Raw genomic sequence first — 21932 nt, 5'->3', positions numbered from 1 at the left:
GACGCATGACCCAGAGCCTTCCCTGTATCTCAATCCTCTCAACTTTCTGGCTTTCCGCTCAGTCTCCACTTAAATGCAGCCTGTCATTTTATGTTAGTTCCCTCGAGATCATTCAAGAGAAGAAAAAACACTGAACCAATTACATTTTAAAACTAGTTTATTTCTTGTAAAAGAGGAGGCACTGTGAACACAATGAGGCTGGTGAAAAGCAAGGGAATAAATGGATGCTTTCTATCTAGGACACAGGGTTGGTGTGGAAAGTAACACGCAGGTAGTCCTGGGGGCCAGGGGCTCATCTGGATCTGACTGAAGGATGCTGCCCCGAGGGCAGGCTCTTTGGAGAAATTGGACCCACAGTCCTCAGCTGTGAAGGCAGAGTCACTCAGGGGCCCCTGCATCCAAGCTCCCACCCCAGGGCTGTGACAGCCTGCACAGATGAAGGAACCTTGCTTTTGATACCTCTCACCTCCAGTTTTAGGGTTCTCTTTTGGGGCTTCTTCCCTATTGGGAGTTCATGATCTGATTTCATTTCCTTCTGGAGTCTCTGTCATGTTGGCAGTAATGTCTTCAATGAAACCAGCTAATGCCTACAGTGGTTTAATCTCCCACCTTGCAGAAAATATTCACATTTTAATAGACAACTCCTAAAAATGCAACCCTTTTCTTATTCGGAGCCCAGTGGTGGGCTTCCCATCAATGGGAAAGACATTTGGGGAGAAACTGCCTTCCTTGCTACCCTCCCAGTCCCACTGTGGAGTCTCAGTCACCTGGCCTGGGGTCTGGAAGTGAGGAGCAGAAGGCATCCTCAAAGCCCAGACAGACCCAAAGTAGACCTGCAACTGGCACCAGCTACCTGCACTGGGCCAGAGGTGAGCCGAGCTGTGTCCGGAGAGGTAAAACTAGGACAAGAGACGGGGCTGAGTGGGTGACATCTGGGGTGGTCTGGGTTGGCCTCTCTCCCAACACCCCACCCACCTTCCCCACCAGAGTCTGGTCTTTCCCATGGTCTCTGTGCAGTCCCCTGTGTTGAGTCCCTCAGGACAGCGGAACAGGCTCTGCTGCAGACCTGCGTCCCTCCGGCTGCAACACAAGACACGAGGGGTCAGAGCAGCGCCCGGGTCCTGTGTTGTAGCCCGAGGTCTCACACTGTGTCATAGTGAGCCTGACCTGCAATACCTGCCCGGCCTCCTCTTCCAGCTGGGCTGCCCAGCTTCTGCTTGGGGAATCCGACTTGCTGTGCATCCCGATGAGGAAGCTGTAAAAGAACAGAAGCCAGTATCAGTAGAAGGTCCTGGGACTGGGGCTCAGCAGAGGCCTTGACCTGAGGAGTCTTGGCTGTGATGGGCGAGGAGTCCTGCCTGGGGCAGTGTAGGTGACCTGTGCTCCAGGTGAGCAGCGAGCCTGATGGGAATGCTCAGAGAGGTGAGGGGCTTTGCACATAAATACTTCACTGTCCACATATCTTTTCCTTTAAACAATGAATTATGGCTGTTTACAAGCCACTAATTATTTTATCATAACAATACTTCCTAGGAAATGGGTTCCTAATCTAATACTATGATGAGAATTTTATAAACGCCAAGCTAGTACAATGAATTGCCCTGAGTTATAATAAATGTCTGCACTTTGGGAGTACGGCAGTAAACACAGCATGACTGCTATCCATTTTCAATAGGCCTCTGAAGGATTTTATTACTTATTTATGGTTTCTTTTTATTAAAAAACTCCTGCATATCATTTTTATGTAGATTATTTTGGATGAGTCATTTCTGGTTTTTCTTACAAAATAAAACGCGGTAGGCCCAGAACTCAAAAAGCGTCCCAACTTCAGTCCCTCCAAAGGTGACCTGTTGAGATTCCTCCCGGAGGCACGCAATCATTGGCTGAGCTCCGCAGAATTCCTGGGCTGTGGGAGTGAGGAGTAAGCGGCAGTGTTGCTCTCCTTATTTCTAGCTTCAGTAAAATGGACCCATCAGTTTTGTTCAATGAATCTTTTGGGAAGGCTGTAGGCTTTGAGCCCAGATGAGACGTTAAACAGAAGTATAGAAATTAGGTGTCACATGGTTTTCTACCAATAAAAGAAGATAAAAGTAGAAGGAAGAGGGATAACAATATCACACCTACATTTTGTACAGAAACTTAAAATTGAACAATTTAGAGGGAGGGAAATCCCTTTTCTTCCTAAATTGTCTAAAAGACTGAGGGGGCTCTTCGCAGCTGACCAGGGTACTCCCCACTGTATCTGAGTCTGTGCAGAGTTATAGAGGCACACGTGCTCCAAAGAAGTTATTTTCCCTCCAAACTCCTTTCTCAGGCTGGGCATTCGTGATCTAAGACTGCATCAGGCCCTGAGAAGCAACAGAGGACTCATACACTTTTTAAGACATCATTGTCTCAGGGCCCAGCACGGGGCCTCTGAAGAATGAGAGCCTGTCACACAGCCACCAGGCAGTGGCCCACTACTGGCTGTTGGGAGAAGCTACCGGGTCCCCAGGACCCGGCCCCCTGCTTCACAAGTCCAGACACCTGATGCTATCCAAGTCCCCAAGCTTGGGGGACTGGCTCCTGCTGACAAAACTCTGAAGAAACAGAATTCTGCACATGCTTACCTTGCCTTTGAAAGGCAGCAGAAGTGGAGTTGCATTAGTGGGTTCTGTCTGTAGAAAGTAAAGGTATCCCAGTACTCATCTGCAACTTCCGGCTGCTAGCGTGTGCAGCAGGCACCCTGGCACTGTATTTTCAGAAACTAAGGAACACAGAGGCAGCTAGGACAGTAGGGAGAAAGCCCAAGGTGATGTAAGGACAGAGAGACCTAAGTTCTGGCTCCGGCCTCGCAGCAGGGAGCGAGGCATGATGAGCAAATCCCGGAAGCAGACCCAGAGTGGCTGCCCACATGACCTGCTTACTTGCATGATGCTTAGAGAGCTGGCTGATTCTCAAATTCCCCAGGAACCAAAATGCAGGCCAGGCAGTGACAGAGCCTCTGCCTGTGGGAGCCCCCTGCACCTGCCTCACAGCCTATCCTCCCAAGTGTTGCAGGCCAGGCCTTCTTTCTCGAGTCAGAAGCCAGGCCCATACAGGGGGCTCAGCTGGAACAACAGAGGTGCAGGTCCAAGGCCCAAGCAGTGGAGAGGAGGTGGTACTGCAGGAAGATGAAGACAAAACAAGCCCCCTGTCTCCCCTCACTGCCCAGGACCTTCTATCCCAACCCTACCCAACATGGTCCTGAGGGGAACCAATCATTTCCTCTATGCCCATGCTGAGATGGGGCTATCTGGCTAGTTTGTGCCAACAAGAGGTCAGAGTGAACAGAATGGGAACAAAAGAAAGAAAGCCTGGAGGAAATTTTCAAGCTCATGAAGCCCACCTGCGGGACAGGAGCAAAGAGATCAGCAGGCAGGGGGGGTGCAGTAGGCTGGGGCAGAGGGGAAAGAAAGCTGTGGTTATTAAGTCTGTAGCAAGTGGAGGGCCAGGGGTCTTCTCAGGAATAAGTTCTCAGAATTTATTTTTATTTTTATTCTCCTTGTTTTTTATTTCTTTTGAGACAGAATCTCACTCTGCCATCCAGGCTGGAGTGCAGTGGTGCAATCTTGGCTCACTGAAACCTCCACTTCCCGAGTTCAAGAGATTCTCCTACCTCAGCCTCCTGAGTAGCTGGAATTACAGGCACATGCCACCATGCCTGGCTTAGTTTTGTATTTTTAGTAGAGACAGGGTTTCACCATGTTGGTCAGTCTGGTCTCGAACTCCTGACCACAAGTGATCCACCCACCTCTGCCTCCCAACGTGTTGGGATTACAAGCGTGAGCCACTGCGCCCAGCCTCAGAATTATTATTTAAGGAAATTACTCACTCTTATATTCATTTAACAAACATAACAGTTATTGTGCTGAGCACTGGACATAAGGTAGTGAATGCCTCACCCGTTTGGGCCATGGTCGGATTCTGTTACCTGCAGCCAAATGCAATCCTATTTCACATCCAAAGGGACAGAAGAGAGGTTAAGGCTGTACCAGGGTCTAAGCTTCAGAAGCCTGGAATGGGGAAGGATTTGGGAAAACAAGGGGAGAATTGACTCACTGAATGGCCAGTGGCCTTGATGAAGTGCAGCTGGATCTCAGGGAAGAAATGAGCCCACATGGAGTGCCCTGGCAGCATCCCCCCAGGCAGGGTACTAGGGGGTACTGGGCAGACTCAGGGCAGACTGAGGCCTGCAGCCAGAAGGCCGTGGGCAGAACTCCCACCCTGGGCTACACATCCAGAGTGCAGGCCCTTGGGTGTCTCCAGGAGGGAAAGAGCTCGCTACAACCTGTCCGGTAGTTTGAAAAGAAGGGCTGTGCCAGAACCAAAGCACCCAGAGGCCCCTGATTGTGTGCATGCCAGCAAAGGCCTGGCTTCCCTGGGAGACGGGCTCCTCGGCACCTCATGGGGCGACCCCCAGCGTACCCCAAGCATGAACATAGACTGTCCTAGTATAACAGACTTGGCTGAGGGAGCAATGAAGAAAGGAGCTGTGGTCCTCTCTCCAACCCTGCTGCCTGGCCCAAGGACAGGAGGAGCGCCCTGAGAGAGGTGGTGAGGATGAGGCCTGCAGGAGTGGGGCAAGAGAGACCAGGACAAAAGTACTCTTCATTCACTTGGAGCTCTAGAAACCTCCTAAGACTGGCCAAAAAGCGCGAGACTGCAGAGCTATTTGAAAAATGGCCATCATTATGCGGGGTGGTGGGCTGTAGCCAAAGTGCCATAGAAGCAGGCCCATTTGCCTTTCATTTGCCGCAGGTTCTTTTTGCACTCTATTTTCCTCTATTTATTTTTACACCCTAAAAAAAAGGCTTGTACATTAAATAGTCACCTTTCATCCATTTGTAATTCTCTCCCTCTGGGGCACCATAAATTTCTTTTATATTATTATCATATTAGAGAACCTAATACGTTTTCTCTCCTTGCCTTCAGCACATGGCCTCACAGATGCTTTCCAAAGCAGACCCAAGAACACATGGAGAAGGGAAAGGAAGGCAGGGGAGGGAAGGGAAGGGCAAACCATCCCCACTCCTCACCAAGCCGCATTCACTTATTTTGTTCAATAAAACACCTCCTTAATAAAATGTCTACACACATTTTTTAAAGAATGCTAATGAGGCTGGCTCACACCTATAACCCCAGCACTATGGAAGGCCAAGGCAGGAGGATCACTTGAGCCCAGGAGGTCGAGGCTGTAGTGAGCTGTGATCATGCCACTGCACTTCAGCCTGGGCAACAGAGTGAGACCCTGTCTCCAAAAACAAAGAATAAATAGGCCAGGAATGGTGGCTCATGCCTATAATTGCAGGACTTTACAAGGCCGAGGCTGGCAGATAGTTTTGAGTCCAGGAGTTTGAGACCAGCCTGGGCAACATGGCAAAACCTTGTCTCTACAAAAAAATACAAAAATTTACTGGGTGTGGTGGTGCACACCTGTAATCTCAGCTACTTGGGAGGCTGGGGTGGGAGGATCACTTGAGCCCAGGAGGCAGGGGTTGCAGTAAGCCAAGATCACACCACTGTACTCCAGCCTGGATGACAGAGCCAGAACCAGTCTCAGTAAATAAATAAATAAATAAACAAATAAATAAATAAATACTGCTAATGAGAAGAGAAATAATAAGCACCTTAGATTCCACCATGCTATTTGGAGAAGAGTGTATAGCAATGGAGAAGTTGTACTGACCTCAAAATCAGAAATATAGCTTTTGAATTCTACACTGCAATGTTCTCACTCTGTGACTTTAGACAAGTCATTCAAATTCCTAAGCCTCAGTTTTCTCCTCTGCAAAATGGGCACATTAAAACGTGTCCTGGCCTCTGGACGACTCTTTGTCTTCATAGGTAAAACAGCATAGGGTCTTTTCTGTTACCTCTGAAATGAGAATGCTGTTACTTCTAGAAACTACCAGGAATGAACACTAACAATAAAATGTTATATTGATGCACGATATTAGCAGAATTATTATTTAAGGAAATTACTCTGTATTCATTTAACAAACATAACAGGCATTGTGCTAAGCACTGGACGCAAGGTAGTGAATGCCTCACCGTTTGGGCCATGGTCAGGTTCTGTTACCTGCAGCCAAATGCAATCCTATTTCACATCCAAAGGGACAGAAGAGAGGTTAAAGGTGTGGGCTGCACCAGGCCCTAAGTTTTGGAGCCAGTTTGTTCCAATACAGTTTAGGAGCTATGTCACCTGGGGAATACTACATAATCTCTCTGAAAACAAGTTTCTACATCTGTAAAATGGGAGTAACAGTGCAGGATTGACGGGGTGACCATGAGGAGAATGAGGTGTAATTCACAGAGCACTCCATGAGTAGCAGCTGCTGTTGCTGCCGCATGTACCAGTGTAATGAACTGAACATTCATATGTTAAAATCGTTAGGATTTTTACCAACGTGATGGTATTAGAAGGTGGGGCCTTTGGGAGGTAATTAGGTCATAAGGATGGAGACTTTATGAATGGAACTAGTGCCCTTATGAAGAGACACGACAGAGAATCCCTCTCTCTCTTTCTCTCTCAGCCACGTGAGGACACAATGACAAAGTGGTTGTCCGCAAGGCAGGAAACGGATCCTCACCAGACACCAGATCTGCTGGCACCTTGATCTTGGACTTCCCAGCCTCCAGAACTGTGAGAAATAAATTTCTGTTGTTTATAAGTCTATGGGACTTTTATATAGCAGCTCAAATGGATCAAGACAACCAGCAATCCTGTTTCCTTCATGATGACACATTTTGTGATGACACGATGCCTTACCCCTTAGGATCCCCACAGAAATGATCTTGCATCTACTCCTCTCTGGTGGTCACCTAGATCCCACTCAGTAGACGAACCCGTCACCCCCTCTGTCTCCCAAAGGATGAAGTTGCCAGTGAGGCAAACCCAGGATGTGCCCACACTCTTCTGAGAGCAGATTTCAGAGGAGGGACAGTCACCTGGCTGGCAGTCACAGAGGTGGTATAGCTCCTTGCATGTTGCAGGGGCTTGGCATGCTTGGCTGAATGAACAGACCAATCAGTGAGGGTCTGACTTGAGGTTGGCCTTTCATAGAAATCATGGTTATAACCTTTTGCATTTGCCGTGCACATACTGTATGCCAAGCACACTCTTAGCAAGTAGGAAAGATCCTAACCAATTCTGGGGATAAGTTTGGGACTCCCAGCAGGTGTGGCTTACCCTCCTGGAGATCCAAGGTACATCTCATGAAACCATATGAGCATGGGATCAGTTCAAAACTACAAAATATCAGCCTGCATATAAAATAGATTTAGTGAGTCACTTTCAGAATATTAAAGGTGGGGAAGCCCCTCTGGACAGAGAGAAGGTGTCTTGGAGGCTGGGACCCCTTCCCTGCTGTAACCTGTACATCCTTATCAAACACATTGCAGGAGGCCAGAACATCATTTTAATGTAACTCGCTGGCTCACCTTCCTCCAGACTTTGCTTGACATAGTCTTGTCAGAATCCCTGATACTATTTTTAAATTGCCACTTCCCCTCAGAGGCCCTCTAGTTGGACCCCTGCAGTGGTCTCCTAATCAGGCTTCCCTTCTCATTGTCTCCCCTCATGTCACCTGTTAGTTACCCCACTTCCCAAAGAATAAAGCTGAATCCTTAGCCCAGCATTTAAGATGCTTTACTTAAAAGCATCTGGTATCTGCCATACTCCCCAATGGGTATTTCACAGTCCAGAAGAATTAACTGCTTGCTTGCCTCCCTCCCCCACGACTCTGCCCACACCCTCTCCTCCTTGAGGTACTTCCCCTTCCCCATTCCTGCCCTTCATTGCACTGTCCACCCTTCCAAGGGCAACTCAGGGGTCCCTTCTCATAAGACACCCCACTTCTTACCTCCTCAAGTGTTAACCTTGTCCTACATTTTTGACTTTTTAAAAAATACTGCAAGTCTTTGTGAACAATAAATGTTTCTTAAACTCCAGGGCTGTAAAGCTCTGTTTGATTAGGAACTGAATCATGTATGCCTTTGTGTAACCTATGATCTCTAATAAGATATCTTGGATATTGAGGTATGTAATAAATATTTGTTGGACAAATTAATATTTACTTACTTCATACAAATTCTCCTATTTATCATTGAAACAGCCTTTTTCTTCCACAAACATAATACAACAATTCAATATCTCAGAAGTTTTCACTGATACCATTTTCTCGAGCACAGTTATTAATAATTTGCCTTAAAATGCTCATTTAAGTGCCCAACGTGAAGATAAGAGACGTGATTTCCTGTTGACGCTCACACTTAACCATAATTATCTGTCAGAAGAGGCACAAAGAGGTGTGACGATGAAACCTCAGAAGGTCGGATGTGCTGTCTCAAAATCCCGAAGTGGGGGACAATTATCAGCAGCCTTAAGTGCTGGGGGGCACTGTTAATTGTATATGAAGCCATTGGTTCTGAATGTCACAGAATTCAGTCTCCCTTCCCCCATCCCAACCCCCCCCCCCCCACACACACCCAAAACACACACACAGATGCAAAGCCATCCCTCTCTCCCCTGGGAAGAAATGTCCACAAATGCACAGGTTTTGAGATAACTGAAGTGTGCACACTGAAGAACCAAAACTCAAAAACATACAAGGGTTCAAACGGGACTGCCTAGCCTTTCTAAACATGAGATTCTCAACGTAATTCAACCTTTCATTTATTGCTCAGGGTCATTACCATAAATATTGTTTATTGTGCTCTGCAGTCACACTGTGATTTTCTCAGCAGCCCTGTGCCTTTTCCTCTCAATTGCTAAAATATTTAGTTTCTGCATCTGCTTTTCATCATCTTTCCATCTCGCTATAACTGTCAGATTCTTCGTTGTCGTTTCATATGGGGACGGCCTGCAGAAGCAGTCTCTCCCAACCCTGCAACAGACATATACGTCTTTGGAAAGGCCAGGAGACTAGATGGCCAAGTTGGTGAGAGCTGGATCAGAGTAAGATGCATGTTGCTAAGGTAGAGAACAACTGGTTCCTGTTACATTCATGCTGGGAGATCTGAGGCCTTTTCTTAACTTGCTCCCTACATCCCTAGAAAGTTCAAGTTGTACGTAAAGAAACACAGCTCTGAACAGAGATGGCAGGAAAGCTCTGAAACAGTGTCACTGTAATCTCTTCTTTGTGAGCAGCAATTTAGTGTCAGCATACCAGCACCATTCATCACATTAGATTAATGCCACTAATTTGAATGTTATTGGTTTTGTAGTTTTTATTATATTTGGTTTAGAAATTTTGTTTTGGCTTCATAGCTGTATAGGAGCTTTTGCATATTTAAGCAGCATTATAATAATAAAATCAACAGTGGGGATCCATAAGAATTTTTCTCAGTTCTGCCTTGCAAAACCTTCCTTGGTTTGTGCCAGCACCTGACATTTGGCCTGTTCTCACTGCGGGACCTGTCCTTTGACTCAGTTCTTGACTAGTAGTTGTTACTGTTTGGTGCAAAACGTCTGGCAATAAACACTGTTGCCCAGGACAGTACTGATGGCAGGCAGGGGGACTAAGTTATAAAGCCATCAAGGGATCACTCAGGGCATCTCAGATACACCCACACTCATCTTTTCATGCTATCAAAATATCCATGAAGCTTTTTTTAAAACTTAAACGTATTGAGATAATTGTGCATTCACACCCCATTGGAAGAAATAATACAGAGATCCCATGCACCCTTCACCCAGTTTCCCCAATGGTAACATTTTGTAAAACTATAGTAGCATCACAAACAGTAAATCGACATTGATACAATCCACTCATCTTAACAGATTTTACATGCACTCACTCGTTTGTATTTATTTTTGTGTGTTATTTCATGTTTAGTTCTATGCACTTTTATCCCATGTGTAGGTTCACATATCCACTACCACAGACAAGGTACAGACCAATTCCATCACTACAAGGATGCCTGGAGCTGCCCTCCTCTAGCCACATACCCCTCCCTCATGTGCCGCACACACACCTCAAGCCGCTGGCAATCACTCTATATTCCCCATCCCTAGAGTTTTGTCATTTCAAAAATGTTATACTATGGAATCATACAGTATGCAACCTTTTAGGACTGGCTGTTTGTACTTAGCATAATTCCCTTAACATCCATCCAAACTGTTGCATCAATGTTTGCTCCTTTCACCGCTGAGCAGAATTCCATGGCAGGCGTGGTTGTACTGCAGTGTCTTTAACCATTTACCCATGGTAGCACATCTGGGTTGTTTCCAGATCTGGGTTATTATAGAGCTGCTATGAGCATCTGGGGACGGATTTTTGGTTGAATATAAGTTTTCATTTCTCTGGGAAAAAAATTCTAAGAGTGAGAATGCTAGGTTGTAAGATAATTGTATGTTTAGTTTTAAAAGAAACTTCCAAACCTTTTCAGAGTACCTGTAGCATTTTACTCAACATAACATTTTAGAATTATCTTAAAGAATGCGTGGGCCCGGGTGTGATGGCTCAAGCCTGTAATCCTAGCACTTTGGGAGGCCAACGCAGGCGTACTGCTTGAGCTCAGGAGCTCAAGACCAGCCTGAACAACATAGGGAGATCTCTTCTCTACAAAAATATTTAAAAATTAGCCAGGGTGTAGTCTCAACTATTCTGAAGACTGAGGCAGGAGGATCGCTTGAGCCCAGGAGGTTGAGGATGCAGTGAGCTGTGATTGTGCCACTGCACTCCAGCCAGGGTGACAGAGAAACCCTGTCTCAAAGTGTGCGCACGCGCACACACACACACACACACACACAAGAATGTGTGGACCCCAGTTTACAAAACACTCACTTAGTAAGTAACACCAGATAACTAAAATATCGGCAAGGTGTTCTAGAAGATATAAGATGGGAAATGGCTAGTACTGGGGAAAAAACAATTTTTCAATCAAAATGAGTAGATACTGAAAAAACTTATAAGAGTTTCAATCAGTTTTCTGTCTCCCAAATGGTGGAAGCTTGAGTTCTGGAGACAGTGTCCCTCGTTGCGGGCAAAACATTCCAAATGGTCTTTTGGCTATTCGAATATAAACCAAGTCCCCACTTCCTCGGGTCTCAAGGTCAACCTACCTCTAGAAGTAGATCTGCAGGAAAGGAGCTGGAGGTAGGTTGATGCTGTACATAAAAGGTGCCTTGTGGCTGACCTAGGTAGGGCTCTGAAGCTCCAGTTTCAGGTCCCTCTCCTGTACAGGTCACTTCCTAGACCCTGGAAACATGGTCATAAATTTCCATAAGCTTTCTAAAAGTAAGATATTTTAACTGCAATTGAGTAAGACACTGCCTAACTCTACACCAGCCTTCCCTATCTATGTCACATCACCTGAAGGCCAGGTGATGGTGGAATGGTCACAAGCATTTAGGGGATGCAGTAAGAGAAATAAAGTTGGGGACACATGTAGTTTGGGTTTCGTGAGATCTTCTACATGGTTTGCAGTCACTTCCATATGCAGTTACTGCCAGCTGCCCTGATGCAAGAACGCCTTCCAGGAATGTCCTGCCACCCACTGAGCCAACTCCCCTGGCCTGCCCCCGAGGGTCGAGGGCCAGTGGTCAGATTGTAACAAGAACATATCTTGGGGCCCCCAGCAACAGACGTATGTGGGTAGGAGGAAAAATAGGTTTGAAATGCACAGAGGCAGAAGCTGATCTGTGGAAAATTCCTTGAATCATCAAGATGAGTAAAATTATAAGCGGAAAATTCAGATCTCATCAACCCTATTCAGAATGGAAGTTCTTCCTTGTCAGTAACAGTTTCGATAACGCAGCTTATACAATTACAAATGCACCACACTCTTCCCATTTTTGGTGAAATAAACTTTGTCAGAATTTCTGTGTTTGTGTGACATGACTTGGAAAATACTGCCAACACCGAGTATGTCTATGTGGGAGCTGCATGTTTTATGTATCCCAACATATCAGATCACATTTTAACATATTTGAAACATCTTGTTCTGATGAAGCCTGGGAGTTACAGGTGAAATAAATTTTTATCACTCTTGTAAAGGAAAATATGCTAATTAAAAATATGTTAAATAGAAAGTACTATCTTTCTATTCTGTCTATAGAATCTGATAGATAATCTAACAGTATGCAGCCAAAAAAATAGGGGAAAACATAGAAGCTATGACTTGATTAAAATAATAGGCTATTTTCCTAGATTTAGTGCTATTTATTTTTCAGCTTTTTAAAATTTGTCATTTGGGTGGGTTTTTCTTCTCATTCTATATAAACACTTTCATAACTAATTTTGTATTCATAATTCTGCAATCTGCCCTCTCTGAAGACCACCTCTTTGGAATAGCATGAGTGTTTTCTGGGTGGACTCAGACTGACCTACCTCTGCCTGTAAAGTGCCACTTTTCACTGTCTGTTTGGGTGGTTGTTTCCCAGAGGTCCACAGGGAAAGTTCAGATTGTGAGAAACACAGTCACAGATTTCTCCCTTCACCCTGCCAGCAGAGGAGGCTGTTCCTCAGTCTACAGCTTATCAGACTGTTCAGGGCAGAGTAACCCTGATATTTTTTCAGTTTCTAGAAACCGTCTGCTTCCTTAGCTCATGACTGTGTCATTCTGACTGCTGCTTCCATTGTCATATTCTCTCCTTGACACTGACTCCTCTGCTTCCCTCTTACGTGAAACTTGGGATTATACCTGGATACTCCAGGATTAGCTACCCCCCTGCCATCTCAAGATCCTTTCGCCATATAAGGGAATATACAGGTGCTAGGGATTCGTATGTGGACATTTTGGGGGGCCATTAGTCTTTCTATTTCAACCCTCAACTTGCTGTGTGATCCTGAACAAGCCATCCACCTCTCTGAGCCTGCCTCATCTTGCGTATCACGAAGAATTGAACTAAATTATGTCTTTCAGCTCCACAATGAAAGACATAATTTCATTTGGTCATGTGGTTCTGTGACCTAGGGTTCACCAGCATACGTCAGTGAGATGGGAACTCAGGCCAAGTGCCATCTCTCTGGTTATGACTGAGACTGTCCCTGTGGAAAATAGCATGGGGCTGACACCAGGACTTATGGCATCTCAAGGTATTCCCCTATTCAAACTAGCCTGGTATATTAGATTTTGTTTTATTTGCTATCTCTTTGTATTATTATTATTATAATATATATTTTTTGAGACAGTGTCTCACTCTGTCACCTAGGCTGGAGTACAGTGGCATGATCTTGGCTCACTGCAACCTCTGCCTCCTGGGTTCAAGAGATTTACCCCCAGTCTGCCTCCCCAGTAGTTGGGACTACAGGCACCCACCACCACACCCAGCTAATTTTTTGTATTTTTAGTAGAGATGGGGTTTCACCATGTTGGGCTCAAACTCCTGACCTCAAGTGATCCACCCGCCTCGGCCTCCCAGAGTGTTGGGATTACAGGCGTGAGCCACTGCACCCGGCCTGTTTTGCTTGCTATCTTGAATAAAGCTGTCTCATGAAGCAAAGGTAATAACTCTTTCTTGGTCTTCATGGATTTGGATTTGCAAAATCAGTCCTTAAAACGTTTATTTTTCCTTAGTTGCTTTATTTAACTAACATAGGATGTTGTTATTTACTACAGCCTCTGCCTCCAGTCACACTCAGTAGGATTGTTCTTTTACCTCCCCCTCAGTGACATTCTGATAGAACTTGGACCCTACCATGTCACAGCCTTGACCTCACATCCAGCAAGGTTTCCTCCTCGCCCGTCTGGCCAGAGGAGCCAGGGGTCAGGATTGCAGAGGGGTCTGCTTGGAGGGCTGGCTCCCCCTCCTGCCTTCCCTCCTCTGGGTCTCCACTCCTCAGCAGGGTGGGGAGTGCAGGAAGGCACGTAGAAGGATGGGCGAGAAGGAGCTGAACAAGCAGCCTCCCTTGCCCAATGCCTCAAAGTCAACCCTGCTAGCTGTTGATGTGCTGTGGGGAAGGGGGCACCCAAATGCTGTTGTGTCAAGGGGTGAGACAGGCTTCCTCAGAGGCCTGCAGGAGCCATACCAGCACTCCCTTCCCTCACCCGGGAACATGGCAGACCTGCCCTACACAGCCTTCTCCACTACCCCAGCTCCAGCCTCCAGCAGCTCCCACACCCCACATTCCTAGCTCAGCCAGCGACTCAATGACACTTAAGCCAGGGAGCCACCACCATTTTGGCCACAATGAAGGGCAGGCCTGTAGGCTGCTCCACTGCAGGTGACCCTCTCCTTACTACACCAGCTCTCAAAGGTTCCTATCCCCCCACATATCAAGCATGCTGCATATGCAGACACTCGACCAGGGAATGACCTGCCAGTCACCTTTTCTGCCAATCATTACTCTGCAAACATGTATCAATAACCAAGGATCAAGCAGGCATAGCTGGAGGCACTGGGAATATCACAAAGATATAAAACTCCTGCCCTTATGGAACTTACAAATAAGTAAATCACATGTTAGAGGAGAGGGGAAAGGGGACTGACCAAGGTAAGAGGGTGAAGGGTGCCAGAGGCGTGGGGAGTTTAAATGGATTGGTCAGAGAAGGTGACGTTTGAGCAAAGACTTGCAGGGGGTGACGAAGCAGTCCCTGCAGATATCTTGGGGAAGGTGCCAGGCAGAGGGAGCTGGTACAAGGCCCTAAGCAAGAACTTATGCAAGATGTCCAAAGAACAGGGAGGAGGCCAGGGTGGTTAGGGCTGAGTGGACAAGGGCAAGCAGCCAAAGGTGAGGTTACAGAGGTACACGGGGAGGGCAAGTGAGAAAGGCCAGAGAGGCTACTCTAAGGTCTCAGGAACTTACTCTGAATTCAAGAGAAGACACTGTAGGGAAGCGGGCAGGACAGTGATCTGTCATCTGGCTTTTAACAGGACCCCTCTAGCTGCCCTATGGACAGCAGACTACAGTGAAGCAAAGGCAGAGGCAGAGACACCAGTCAGGAGGCTGTGAGTGAGCCAGGCCAGGGGTGATGGGGGCTTGGACCAGCAAGGTAGCCATGGAGATGGTGAGAAGTGATTAATTCTTGACGTATTTTGAAGTAGAACCAACATAATTTCCTGATTTGATGAGAAGTGTGAGAGAATGAGAGAAGTCAAGATTTTTTTCCCCCTGAGCACCAGGAAAGATGGAATCGCGATTAACTGAGATGGGAGGAGGAGCAGGCTAGGTGGGGAGAGGGAGATCACATTAGTTTGGACATACTCACTTCGAGGTGTCTGTTAGGCATTCAGCGGTAACAGCAGGGAAGCAGTGGACTTCAGAGGACAAGGCCAGACAAGATGTATAAAGTGTATAAGGTGAACAGCTGTCAGCATCTAAATGATATTGAGAGCCATGAGATATGGGAGAAAAATAGAGCCCAGAAATAGATCCACATAATGTAGTCAATCGATCTTTGGCAAAGGCAAATTAAGTAGAGAAAGAATCATCTTTTCAACAAATGGTGCTGAGACAACTGGATGTCCATATACAAAAAGTGAAACAGACATAGAACTCTACAGTTTTCACAAAAAAAACAACTCAAATGGATTATGGACTGAAATGTAAAATATAAAGCCATAAAACTTACAGAAGAAAATGTAAGATTAAATATATGTTACCAGGCCGGGCATGGTGGCTCAAGCCTGTAATCCCAGCACTTTGGGAGGCCGAGACGGGCGGATCACGAGGTCAGGAGATCGAGACCATCCTGGCTAACACGGTGAAACCCCGTCTCTACTAAAAATACAAAAAACTAGCCGGGCGAGGTGGCGGGCGCCTGTAGTCCCAGCTACTCCGGAGGCTGAGGCAGGAGAATGGCGTAAACCCGGGAGGCGGAGCTTGCAGTGAGCTGAGATCCGGCCACTGCACTCCAGCCCGGGTGACAGAGCAAGACTCTGTCTCAAAAAAAAAGTAAAATAAAATAAAATTAAATTAAATTAAATTAAATAAATAAATAAATAAATATATGTTACCTTGAGTTTAGTGATGAGTTTTCAGATGCAATGCTAAATGCACGATCCATAAAAGAAAAAAATGGATAAGCTGAACTTTTTAAAAATAAAACAATGGGAGCTGGATAAGACCACTAAGAGAGGGAGTGCAGAGAGAAGAGAAACAGTCCAAGGACAGATGCTTTAACATTTCCAGCACCTCCATAAACAACTCTCTTGAACTCCCTTTGTTTTAAGAGAGTTGGGACAGGCTTGGAAATACAAATTTCGAAGTCAGCATAGAGAGTATTTAAAGTACCCACCAGTCTCTAGGAGATAACCTGGAGGGTGTTCCAGGCAGAGAAGAGAGGAATAGAATCAAGTGCTGGAAATCTCCACCCTGTAGTGGTTGATAATGATGAGTGGTAGCCAACATGGCAAAATGAAGAGGAACAGTAACGAGGCAGCTGAGCTAAGAGACATCCTGTTCCAGAGGCCAGCGGAAAAAGTACTTCAGGAAGGAAAGAGTGATCAACATGTCAAATACAACTGATAAACCATGGGAGGCTGAGGATTCACTGTTGGATTGGCCCCATGTGGTCACTGGCAGCCATGCTGTGGCCTGTTTTGGTGGAGTGACAGATGCAAAGCCCCACCTAGAGGGAATTGAAGATACGGGGGCAGCTACCTTAGACAGCTATCTTATTTCATCAGATAATTTTCTGAAAAGGGAATCAGAGATAATGGGCAGTATTTGGAGGAGAAGCCCTATCAAAGAGAGGGCTTTTGTAAATGGAAGAAATCGCAGTAAGCTTGCATCTGACACAAATGGTCCAGTGGACAGGGGAAAGCTGACAATACAGAAAGGAAAGATGAGAATTTCAGGAGGAGAGGGTCCTGCCGAGAAAGGAGACAGCGTGGTCCACACTCAACCATCTAACACTATAGGAAGTAAGACAAGATTCAAGTATATCTGGGAGGTTCTGAGGAGTTCAAACATTGGGCCAACTTCCTCATGAAGTCTGCTGTGTAATAGCAGCTGATATTCTGAGCAGCACCCAAGGGTACAATTAAATCAATGACATGGAATTTCAGAGGACAAGAAAATGGTAAGCAAATAAAAAATCTAGGCATTTATCCTTCTTTCTCAAAGGCAGCTCTACAATTATCTAGCAATGTAAAAGTTTGGACCTTCAGGTCAGTTAATGAGTTTCACTAGTCTTTCACAGAATATATATTAAAAGATGATAAGCATTAGGTGATTGTATCTTTAAAAAATTTTTTTTGAGACAGAGTCTCACTCTGTAGCCCAGGCTGGAGTGCAGTGGCACGATCTCGGCTCACTGCAAGCTCCACCTCCCGGGTTCATGCCATTCTCCCGCCTCAGCTTCCTGAGTAGCTGGGACTACAGGTGCACACCACCACACCTGGCTTATTTTTTGTACTTTTAGTAGAGATGGGGTTTCACCATGTTAGCCAGGATGGTCTCAACCTCCTGACTTCATGATCCACCCGCCTCAGCCTCCCAAAGTGCTGGGATTACAGATGTGAGCCACCGCACCCTGCCGGGTGATTGTATCTTTTAACACATGAAACTTGTTAAGTCTAATACATTTTTTCTTTTATGGGAACACCAGCTTATGCAAAAATAGTTAAGTTTTCCGTGTTTTGCTTCACTCCAGGTGCAGGGCAGAAGCTGTGTTTGCAAAACATCTTCTGTTTCATCAGCATATAAAACTGTTCACAGAAAATCGAGTAGTAACTGCCTAGGCCTTGGGGGTAAAATTGGGGTGTCAATGTAAATGGGCAAGAGATTTCTTTTTGGGGTGATGGAAATGTTCTACAATTAGATTGTGTAGTATATTTACAACTCTTTAAATATACTAAAATTCATTGCATTGTACACTTAAAACAGGTGAATGGGCCGGGTATGGTGGCTCACACCTGTAATCCCAGCACTTTGGGAGGCCGAGGTGGGCTGATCATGAGGTCAAGAGATCGAGACCATCCTGGCCAACATGGTGAAACCCTGTCTCTACCAAAAACACAAAATTTAGCTGGGCGTGGTGGCTGGCGCCTGTAGTCCCAGCTACTCGGGAGGCTGAGGCAGAAGAATCACTTGAACCCGGGAGGTGGAGGTTGCAGTGAGCCAAGATTGTGCCACTGCACTCCAGCCTGGTGACAGAGTGAGACTCCATCTCAGAAAACAAAAACAAAAACAAAACAAACAGGTGAATATTATGGCATGCAATTATATCTCAAAACTGTTTTAAAAAGACAAAACTGTTCAGAGAAGACATGGGTGCTCCAGGAGGACGCTGCTGACCTCCAGCTCCAGGACTTCTTGCTCACTTCTCAGAAGCCAGAACTTGCCTTTGGTGCTGCTGGATCTGGAAACTCCGAAGCCACCTGCAGAAGTCAAGGCTCTGTCTAGTGGTAGCTAAGAATTCTGCAAATTCAACCAGGTCTAGCCCCTAGTATGTTTGTGTGGTGATTTGATTCATCATCACGTGACCAGTAATCCACAGAAATTTATATCAGCCAGTGAGGAGTGCAGTGCCTCGTATTCTTTGCTAAGCAGTACTAGTCTTCAGAGATGAACACACGGAGTGCATGTGGTAGAACCAACACTTGCTCATCCAACCAAATTTTCCACATTCACCTTGTTCCATTTACGCAAAGATTTCCATTTTCTCCTTGAAGTCCAGCTTAGTGTTTGGGTTTGCTCCTGACTGTCCCAAGGACTCTGAATTTCTGTCCCCATCCCCTGCTTCAGTGGGGTTCTCCTACACGATGATAATCCACCACGCACCTCAGCATCGTCCTTTTTAGAAAACTGTCCTGAATTGGCATGAGCTCACTCAGAACGTGATGATTTTGCTGAGTTACTAAAGGGAAGAAGTAAGTAAGCCTTGGCTGGAACTTTTTCTACTGACCTAATCCCTCAAATCCCACAGCTGTGGCTGCCTTGAACAGGACAGAGGCTCAGCGATGGCCTGAATATATGAGATAATTTAGCTGGTAGATGACAGCTTTTCTAGGATTTCTAGGGGGGTTTTGTCTCACTCTGGTTCAAGGCTGTGGGTCTCCTGTCTCGTCCTCAAATCTGCCTCTGCCACTGGCCTCTCTTTGACTATTCTCATACTACTTACATCCTCATTCCTCACTCCCCCATTGTCCATCCCCCGATCACTGGCACCTCAGACCACTCTCACCGATACAAATCCTTCCTTCTTTTAATCTGAACAGTAGGGAGCAGAGACTCAAATCCTGGCTTCTTCTATTTACTGGGTACTGTCGACAAAGAGTCAGACTGTAAAATATTTGAACAGATTTATTCTGAGCCAAATGTGAGTGACCATGGCCCACGACACAGCCCTCAGGAGGTCCTGAGAACATGTCCTCTAGGGTGGTCCCCTAGGGGCGCAGCTTGGTTTTATCCATTTTACAGAGGCATGAGAGAGCAATCAAATACATTTAAGAAATACATTGGTTTGGTCCAGAAAGGCAGCACAACTCAAAGTGGGGGCTTCCAGGCTACAGGTGAATTTAAACATTTTCTGTTGACAATTGGTTGAGTTTGTCCAAAGACCTGGGATCAATAGAAAGGGAATGTTCAGGTCAAGATAAAAGACTGTGGAGGCCAAAGTTGTTTGAAGTGTTACAGTGGTTGCCCTTAGAGACAATAGATGACAAATGTTTTCTATTCAGGTATTAGTTAATCTCTTTAGGATTGGGAGGGTCTGGAAGAAAGAGATCTAGCTATGTTAATAGAGATTCTTTACAGATGCAAATTTTCCCCCATAAAGAACAGCTTCGCAGGGCCTTTCCAAGAAACATGTTTTGGGGTAAAGTATTTTATTTTCTTCCTTGTCTCATAATGTCATGCCAGAGTCAAATTGGAAAGTCAGTTACGATATACAGGGTTAAATAAAACCCAACTGATGAGAATTTATTATTTGTATGCATGAGTCCCCAGACCCCTTAGATAGATAGGAATTTGGGCAAGATAAAAATCAGAGTTCAGTCCTTAGTATGAACAGTCACCCTGGGCACCACTCTGTGATTCAGTTTCCCCATCTGCTGTGAGAATTAAGTGGCTAAAGCAAAGTGAAGAGTTTGTTAGCACAGTCATTGCTGGCGCTTCCTGTGGTCAGTGAACCAAGCCACCCTGCTGCAATGCCTCTGGGGGTGCTTCAGGTTTGGGGCACTTTCCAGCTGCCTTCAGTGTTGTTTGTGGCTCAAGGATTGGCATTTTACCAGCAGGGACCTCCTTCTCCTCTCTTTTGTGCTGTTGCAGAAGTTTTAGATCGCTGGGCAGTCAACTCTCCATAATAAACTTGCCTTCTATTAGTTGTTTGCACTTATTCTAATGTAAACCACTTTCTAAGCTTTGTCTGATAGCAGAGCAGCCTGAATTCCTGCTGGCAGCTACTGCAGCTTTCCTCTGTGGCTTTCCTCACCGCTGCTCTGTCCCCACCCTCCTTGGCTCTCTGTCCCCTGACAGAGGGTAGAGAAGAGCTGTGTACCAAGCAGTCACATTTGTCAGCGCAAAGCCCTTGTCCTCTGCAGGGAGTCATTTCCCTTCCCAGCCCTAATTCTTTGCCCTTTTAAACCAGAGCTCTTATTACTTCTAATTTGCATTGAATGGTCCCTTAGCAGCCATCACACACTGAACTTGATACTAACTTGCTTCCAGTACCGCTAGATTTACCAGAATCTTTGCTCTTCCGGAACACAACTTAAAATGTGATAAACAGAAATGTATACAGCTTTCATCATATCAACAGCTGTAAATATACTCCTTTGCAGAATATTTGCACTCCAGCCAAGTTGACTAGATAGCACATTTTAGATTAATCTTATTTTTTCCTTGCTCTCAATGAAAACAGTCTCATAGATCCACTCCCCTTGAAACATTTTTGGACCCAAAACAGCGCCATTACTCTTAAGAATAAGGGAAAGCAAATAGAATGGACTGAGTCTGTTAAGGGCTAAGGAGAAGAGGAAGATAATACTAAAAAATGTTAATGACCAAATATTCTAAAAGAAATGCAAAAAAAGCTTATTTTCAAGCCTTCAAACTATTTAAGGAAAGCAAAATCGTTTCCTAAATGCCTATCGTTTGTGAGGATTTCTCATTAATATCCGGAATCATTCATTTTTGCTAAGGCTTCATGTTGACTCGATATGTTATCTAGGAAAGTACTGTTTCGTGGTCCAAACCTGTTGCTATAGTTAGTAAGGCTTTCCTTTAAGTGTGAAATATTTAGATGAAATTTTCTCTTTTAAAGTTCTTTATAGGATTAGGGTGTGGGAAAATGCTATATTAATAAATCTGTAGTGGTTTGTGTTTGTATGTTCAGAACCAGAGTAGACTGGATTGAAAGACGGACTGGGTCTAATTTATCATGACTGATAGATCTGGTTAAGTTGTGTAGTAAAGCATTAGGAGGGTCATTCCTGTCACAAAAGTGCCACTAAAACAGCCTCAGGAGAATAAATGACTTGCTTTTCTAAATCTCAGGTTTTTCTGGGCTCTATCATATAGACAGACTTCTGATAGTTTGCAACTGTAAGCAGAAACCTACATATAGTTAAAATCCTGGTCTTTCTTGGTAAACAGATATAAACTGTCTGATGTAAAACACGCCACAGGAGAATCTGGGGATTTGAGTTTCTCTGAATAGCACATATATGATGCATCAGATGGGTTATTGTGATTTTTTACCATTTCTACTTATACAATGAAAACCAATTCATTTTAAATATCAGATGATTATTTTGTAAGTTGTGGGAAAAGCCAATTGTAGTTTTCATTATGAAGTTTTCCCAATAAACCAGGTATTCTAAACTTGTTAAAAAAAAAAAAAAGAATAAGGGAAAGATTTTAAATAACATACAGCATCTAAATAAGCAGGTAATTTCATTAAACCTTTTAAAAACACATTTGGACTCCACCTTTTCTAGAAAAGATATAAACAACGGTGGGCTGGTAAACTGGCTCCCTTGGGGCAGGAGAAGATCTGTTTTGGAGCATTGGCCTATATCC

The 21932-nt window shown here is 45.2% G+C and overlaps 2 long non-coding RNA genes across 2 annotated transcripts in view; one reads left to right on the top strand and one right to left on the bottom strand.

Moving 5' to 3' along the window:
- The first annotated feature begins 3513 nt into the window (after positions 1 to 3513).
- On the top strand, positions 3514 to 21738 carry LOC117063979. Its single transcript, XR_004429201.1, has 3 exons — positions 3514 to 3525; positions 14482 to 14485; positions 21225 to 21738. It is a non-coding gene; the product is annotated as an uncharacterized LOC117063979 (long non-coding RNA).
- LOC117063978 overlaps positions 20852 to 21932 on the bottom strand; it is an 18487-nt gene continuing 17406 nt past the window's right edge. The window contains exon 3 of the long non-coding RNA XR_004429200.1: positions 20852 to 21360. This is a non-coding gene — a long non-coding RNA (uncharacterized LOC117063978). The remainder of the gene's footprint in view (positions 21361 to 21932) is intronic.

This window comes from Trachypithecus francoisi, unplaced genomic scaffold (assembly GCF_009764315.1).
Source record: "Trachypithecus francoisi isolate TF-2019V2 unplaced genomic scaffold, Tfra_2.0 Lachesis_group19, whole genome shotgun sequence".
In the NCBI taxonomy this organism is placed as follows: domain Eukaryota; kingdom Metazoa; phylum Chordata; class Mammalia; order Primates; family Cercopithecidae; genus Trachypithecus; species Trachypithecus francoisi.
Note: the sequence above shows the minus strand (reverse complement) of the source record. Positions and strands in the feature narration are given on the sequence as shown.